The sequence below is a fragment of the Camelus dromedarius genome, chromosome 11 (genome assembly GCF_036321535.1).
Source record: "Camelus dromedarius isolate mCamDro1 chromosome 11, mCamDro1.pat, whole genome shotgun sequence".
Classification (NCBI taxonomy): domain Eukaryota; kingdom Metazoa; phylum Chordata; class Mammalia; order Artiodactyla; family Camelidae; genus Camelus; species Camelus dromedarius.
This window is the reverse complement of record NC_087446.1, coordinates 39047683-39055508: the sequence shown is the minus strand read 5'-3', so window position 1 is coordinate 39055508 and position 7826 is coordinate 39047683.

Below are 7826 nucleotides of genomic sequence, written 5' to 3'. Positions count from 1 at the left end.
GATCCAAACTCTCTGGATAATTGCTATATCTTGCTGTGGGTGCTTGTAGGTGGAGCAGGCAGCTCACTGGCTCCTGCCTCACAGCAGACCTTGTCTCTCTTCCCTAATGGCCTGGGGGACTGCCCACGGTCCATTCTTTGTCAGTGTGGGGACAAGTCCCTTGGGCCAGAGTCCATTCATTACCCACCATGTCTGATGGGAGAGGCTGGCTCTGCCGCTGAAGAGAAAGCCCGCTGTTATGGGAGAAGGCTGGTGAGAAGCAGAGGGCGAGGCTGGAAGGGGGGCTGACTGCTGGGTGAAAACACCCCAGGGACATATTAATTTGCCCAAATGCCCTTCCAGCACAATGAAGATGCAGAGAATCCAGTCAGCTGCCCTTTTAAAAGAACATCGAGGTGGCTGCTCTTCTCGAAAGAGCAGGAGGCCAAGCTGAAGCCAGACCCAGGTTCCTGGTCCTGTCCTTTCTCTGGCTCCTTCTACTCCAATCTGGAGGCTGAAAGCTCCGCGCAGTCCATCCCATTATAAAAAAGGACCTCAAGACCCTGCAACTGACCACATAGGAAGTATTTTACAAGTGGCTTTCACAAACTTGCTTCCCCCCCCAGGGCCTTTTTTTTTTTTTCTATTTTGACAATGTATCTATGATAAAGAGTATTGTTATCTCCCATTTTACAGATCACACAGTTAGTGGCAGACCTGGTCCCCTGACTCTGTGTTCTATTCTCTTTCCATCACATCACTTCTCCCCTGGGTTCCTCAAGTTCTCCAAGTCTCTGTCTTAGGAGCTGGTCATTTTTCCTGCCAGACAGTAAATATTTTAGGCTTTGATGATCATACGGTCTCTGTTAAAATTACTCAGTTCTGCTCTTGTAGCTCAAAAGCAGCCACACACATACATAAATAAATGGGCATGGCTGTGTTTCAATTAGTCTTTATGGCATTTATCAGAATTCCATATAAGTTGCAGATATCATAAAATATTATTCTTATTTGATTTTCCCAATTACTTAATAACATGGAAACCAGTCTTAGCTTGTGTAAGGCACAAAAACAGGTGGTGGGCCACAGTGTTCGGGCCCCTGCTCTACCTTTGTTTGTGAAACTGGGGAGCAGTCATGCCTCTGAGACTTGGAGTGGATTAAATGATGTCATACAGGTAATGCGCTGTGCACAGACGGCATCATCACCCTTACATCACGCTGGAAGAGTCTGGCCTTCCCTAGGCTTCAGCTTCCCTGTCTGTAACAAGGGAAGGGTTGGCCACTTGCAGCCCTTCCCATGGGTTTCTGCCAACCTGCTTCTTGATAAAGAGCTTTGACTGCCTGGCTCCTCCTGGTCCTGAGGACATCCATGTCCTTGGATCTTCCCCGAATTTCTCCACGCCACTTCCATTTTTGCCATTTTTTTCCTCTCAGTCCCGGTCATCAGATATTTTGTGCCTTGGCTCGCTCGGAAGGGGACTAGATTCTTATGCCTGTTTCATAGAGATTTTAGTGGGCACAGAACCAGCCACTTGGTGGTGCTGTGAGAAAAGGCTTTTTCTCATAAAGCCACCTGGAAGCTTCTCCCAGAGAACTTCAGGTTTAAAGGGAGAAATGGCGCTTCGGGGTTGGGGGAGAAGAGGTGTGGCTCATAGCTGTGCATGTGTTTCCTCCAAATGCATGTGCATTTGTCCACGTTCTGGTAATTTCGGCACTTGGGGCTCTGAGTTCAGGGGTTTCAGGAATCCTGAGTGGGATGCTTGCATGGGAGAAGCCAGGGACAGACTTGGCGAGGCTCCCAACTCATCCAAATTTCTGGAAGTTTCCCAGATGCCCCCTTCTGTCTTGCTGGGGAGAGTCAGTCTTGCTTCTCCCCATACATAACATGCAATTCTTTTTGGAGCCATTAGACATGCAGTCAAATGGCCTTTATCTTTCAGTGAGCTGACTTTGTGACTTTCATAGAACTGCTGTTTGCGCGATGTGACGTTGCTTGGATACTAGCCGCGGTGTAGCCAGAATACCTGAGCTTGAGTCCTGGCTCCCTGTTTGTGAGCCGTGAGAGCTTAGATAAAGTACTCAATCTCTTAGTACGGCGAATGAAAGGTGGGGAAAATAAAAATCTCTAGTCCCAAGTAAAACATCATTATGAGAATGAAAAGAAACCTTTTGTGTGAAGGCATTGTGTAAACTGTAAAGCAAGATACCAGTGGAAGGTATTAGAAACTTCCTGAGGGCAGAGGACTCTATTCTGTTACTCTGTATCCCCAGTCCTGGCACAATGACTGCCTCTTATGGATGCTCAAGTAACATTTGTTGCATGAATGAATGAATCAGGTGGAGGCAGAGCATCATGAAGGGAAGGGGAGATTGGAAATCTGTCTGGTAAATTAAGTGTTTCAAAGGATGAGCCTGGGCAGGGAGTGGGAGCAGCAGACCCTTGAGAAGAATGTGGGGCGCATGCCTCATCTGGGAAGGCAGCTAATGCATCCCTCACCAGCTGGCTGCCTTGGCAGCCTGGCTCCAGTGGGGACCGGCTGCCAGGCGCTGGGCCATCTGAGGCCTGGGTGACTGCTCTAGTGCAGGTGGGCCAAATGCTTCTGTCATCACAGGCAGGCTGGTGACACGCCTGGAATGCCCTCCCTCTTGTGCCTGCTTTTAAAGCCCAAGTCCCTGGTGACAGTAAACATAAAGGATGCAGGGGCCTGACACTGAGCTGTCCTGGATCTTGCCAGGGCAGGGTCGAGGGACCCGTATCCCATAGTTAGAAATACTAATAAAAACAGGACAGGTAAATATAGGCAATTATGTAGGATATCTAGATCTCAAGACTACTTTTCCCTGATCTAGTTTTTTTGTTATTGTTGTTTGGGACAGAATTCCTTGGGAAATTGTAATTGCTTTACATGGTTGTTACAACTTATAAAATAAGTCTAATAATATTTTTTTCGAGTGCCTATCACAAGCCTATGTAGGTACTATGTTAAACACTTAATAGACATTATCTTCTTTAGTCCTAGAAGGTAAGGATGAACCTTGTAGCATCATATCACACAATTCTGTAAGGTAAGTATTAATACAGTTCCCATTTTACAGATTAGAGAACTGAAGTTTAATCTCTAATTACTTACTGGGGTCAGAGACCTAGCAGATGGAAGAGCTAGAATGCAAACTACTTATCCACATATTCATTCAGCCCACAAATAATTATTGAGCACTTATTTTCTACCAGGTACTGGGGATTCATGAGTGAATAATTACAGATAAGAATCTCTGCCTTGTCCAGACAGACACAACAAAGTAGACTATCTATTACACGATAGTTAATGCAATAGTGAAGAAAAAAGGGGGTCAGGAGCACTGGTGGTGAGATGGGGGAGGAGAAGGTGGGCTGCAATTTTAAACAGGATGGTCAGGAAAGACCCCACTGGCAAGGTGACATCTGAGCAAAGAGTTAAAGGGGCTAGGTTGCTGAGCTGCATGGACATGGGGGAGAGAGTAGAACTTGAATGCTTTGAACTTTGCCCAGTGGGGCAGATTGAAAAAGTGGAGTCCAAGGAAGATTTCAATGGATTCATCTTTACCTTAAGTTCATTCTTTCTTTCCTGGAGTGTGCATTTCCAGAGTAAGAAACAGAAGGGTAAACTAGAGAGGAAGTAAAGGTAGTAAAATCCATCCATCCATCCGTCCATCTGTCCACCCGTCCATCTGTCCAATGTTTATATGGCAACCATTACAAGCCAGATCTATACTTCCATTAGAAAGAAGACTAAGCTCCACCTCTGTACGGCTGGGGACATGTGGCTGGGGAAGTAAAATTTTAATCTTATGCAATAAACTGAAACTTAAATTTGAAAACCTTGGAGCAGTGGAAAATATTTTCTCGTCAAATACAACTTTATTGTTTTGCTAGGGTTGCATTTCAGTTTAACCACTGAAAACTTAGCTCCGAATTGAGATTTACTCTAAGTGTAAATTGCACAAGAGGTTTTTTGAAGACTTAGTACAAAAAGAATGTAAAATTGCTTAGCAATGAGTTTTTTATATTGATTACATATTGATTGCACATTGAAATGATAATATTTTGGATATACTAGGTTAAGTAAAATACGTCATTAACATTAATTTCTCTTATTTTTTAGCTCATTTTTAATGTGGCTGCTAGAGAAATTTAAATGATATACATGGCTCACATTATATTTCTATTGGATGGTGTTGTTCTAGACTGACTATTCTGGAGCTCTCAGGGAACTGGGCAGAGCTGGACACATAATCAAACAATTGTGATGCCACGAAGTAAGTGCTATGATAGACCCAGGAAGTGAGTGCTCTGAGGACAGAGAACTGAGCCTTTGGTTCCGTCTGGCACAGGATCAGAGGTGGGGTGATGTCATAAGCTAGGTCTCTGAGGGGAGGAGGAGTTTGCCATCTGGAGGACAGGGAAGGGGGTGTCCTGGGTATTGGGCATAGCACATGCAAAGGTGGAGAGACATGAAACAATGAGAACTGTCCCTGGCACGATGAGCCCTTAGTGGGAGGAGGTGGTGTGGATACCAATCAGAGAGTTAGACCACGCAGAGAAAGGAAAGCAGAGCCTTACTTAACAAGAGAAAGATGCATTTGCTGGGCAGCTGTGTGCCAGCCACTATGCCAGATGCTTTTCCCTCTATCAGCTCATTCGTTGACTCCACATACACTTGTCGAGTATCAACTATGTGCTGGGTATTATTCTGGGCGCTGAATATACAGAGGGAACAAGACAAAGTACCCGCCCTCAAGGAGCTGACATGCAGGTAGTAATATCCAGGGCAAGAAGGAAAGAGAAGAAACCAAGTTCAGAGAGATCAAGTCACTTGGGTAAAGTCACACAGCTGGTGATCAGTAGGACCAGGATTCTAATCCAGTTCTTGCTGATGCTAATTCTCATTACCGTATCAAGCTGCTCTGTGTGTCAGGCTAAGGAGTTTAAACTTGGTTCCAAAGGCCACAGGAGATCAGTAGAATCTTGGAGGAGGGAGATACAGGGTCAGGTAGATGTATGTTTTAGGAATGAAGTATGGTGACCACGTGGAGGAAAGATGGCACTGAGACTGTAATTCTTGTAGGTGCCTCTCCTCAGCCTTTGTCAGAGACCCCTCCCCTCCCCTCCGCAGATCACTTCCCTCTTTCCTCAATTCTATTTTCAGTACGGTGGTTAGAGGGAGACTTTCAAACCAAAGTCTGATTATTCACTGCTGTAATCAGAATTGGCCAGTGATTTCCTGCCTGACTCAGAATAAAACCCACCCAATGTTCTCACATCACTCTACACAGTCCTGCAGGGTTGGGCCCCCTGTTAACTCTCTGGCCTCAACTCATACTACTCTCCTATTTCATTCCACTCACAGTGACCTCCTCATCATTTCATCAACATGCCAAGAATATTGCTGCCTCGGGGCCTTTGCACTTACTAGACCCTATGCCTTGGAGGCTCGTCCCCCAGGTATCCATATTGTCCCCCAGATTCCAGGACTGTAGATTCTCTCGCTTCCTTGGAGCCACTGCTTAAATGTCACTTTATCAGAAAGTCTTTTCCTTACCATCATTCTCCACCTCCTTAGCCTGCCTTAATCTTCCTGGAACCCTTACCATTACCTAACCTTTATTTGTCTCTCTGTAAACCTAATGAGGGTAGGAACTTTTTTTTTGTTCACTTCTGTATCTCCAGTACCTAGAATCATGATCGGTAAGCACTTAGCTAATACGACTGAGTACATTCAGCCATACAGGGAGCGAAATGTAGAGAAGAGCTCTTAATATCTCCCCCTTCCCCCTGCTGCCCAGAACCACCCCCTCCAACACTCATTTAACCTCAGTGAAACCCAAAGGCTCTTCCACTGTAGCCAGCCAGAGCTATTCCCACATGACATCCCTGTACGTGACATGGGTACTCTCTCGACTTTCTGGCAGCCACTCTTTCCAGGGTGGTACGGTGTTGTTTTCTGCTTCTGGAGTCCTGCCAGTGCTCTCCCTGTTGATGGGGAATTTATCACATTTCAGTTTCTTTTCTCGATAACAGAACCTTCCAACGAATCCCCACTGTTGTATTCCCACAGGAGGAAGCTATCTTATTTTTCAGTATAAAGTTTAGGACAGAGAAAACAAAGCAAGTGGAACTGCTACCAACTGTCTGCTTGCGCCATTCACTTCACACCTGCACGAAGAAGGGAGCAAAAGAGGGAGTGTGCAGGGAACATAAAACTGAAATCCCCCAAAGGGCCTGCAAATTGTCAGTGCCAAGGAGCATCTCACCTGATGACATGATTCCACAGAGAGGCGAAGGCACCTGCCCAAAGTACCATCTCTGGGTACAGAGGGGGCTGGGAGCCCTGTCTCTTGTCCCATTTGGTTGTCCCCATACTACAGTGGATACCCAAAGTGATGCTTTTCCCAACAGGAAACTTCTGCCCCCTCAATCACCAAACAGTTGAGAAGAATTCAAAGTAGGATCTTAATCTGGGTTATTTTGCTTAAATCCTTGTAACATCAACTGATTCTATTGATAATTGTGTTTCCTGATGTCTTCTGTCAGCCCCCATGAAAAGGACTTCTCTTGTATGCTTTTATGCACAAAATGTAACACCAATGGGAAGGTGGCAAAAATATTAACAGCCAACATTAATTGGGTGCTATCTTGTGCCATCTCGTGTTATTCTTAGTGGTTTTTTTTTTGCATTAACTCAATTAATTAATCCTCAACAAAAACCCTTTGAGCTAGATATTATTAGTGTCCACATTTTAAAGATGAGGAAACTGAGAAGCAAAACAGACACAAAGATCACACAGCCTGAAAGTGGTAGAGCCAGGATTTGAATTCAGCTGGTTTTGACTCTGGAGTCTATGCTCTTAACCACTGTTTTTACTGCTTCTCTAGCCACTTATCAGGGGAAGAAATACAGCTTTCTGCTTTGATTTATGAGTAATTTTTTTTCTTTTTAGGGGGGTGTGGGGGAGGTGATTAGGTTTATTTCTTCATTTAATGGCAGTACTGGGGATTGAACCCAGGACCCTGTGCATGCTAAGTATGTGCTCTACCACTGAGCTACATCCATGAGTAATTTTAATTTATTTATGTTTATTGAAGTATAGTTGATTTACAATGTTGTATTAATTTCTGGTGTATAGCACAGTGATTCATTTGTACATATATATTTTCCTTTTCATATTCTTTTCAGATTTTTGATAAAAAACGGACTCAGATATTTTTACTTTTTAAGTATATATTACACATTCCAATAGCCTGGACTCTTCTAAGAAGTTTGGTGACTGGAGGTCAGCTGAATGCTGTAAATTGTATTTATTACCCACAGACTGGAAGATGACACCAGGCCTGTCTTGCCACAGAGCATTCTCAGCCCCAGATGCCTGGTCTGTAGTGGGAAAAAACCCAAGAAATATTGTTGATTGACTACATTTGTCTCTTACTGCTTTGTGACTACTGAATACTATTCTTGTTTGATCTCTGATACATGTAATCTAGGAAAAATTAAAGGGAAAACTCTGGCTCCAAATAATGAGCTTTCTCTTTAAATAGGCAAGTGGACAGAGAACATGAAAGTGGCATTTTCGGTTCCAGCCCTTCAGATGGCTGCTGCAGTCTTCCATCTTGCTTCTTCCATGTCAAATACAGACAGTATAAGCTGTATGTATTAGTTAGAGCACTACTAGCTGCTGTAACAAAGAAACTCTCTAATTTCAGGGGCTTAACACAAAAAAAATTTATTTCTCACTCATGGACTGGTCCAGGGTCCTGGTCAGAGGGTAGCTTTTATTCCTCAAGGTGATGCAGGGACACAGGGTTCTTTA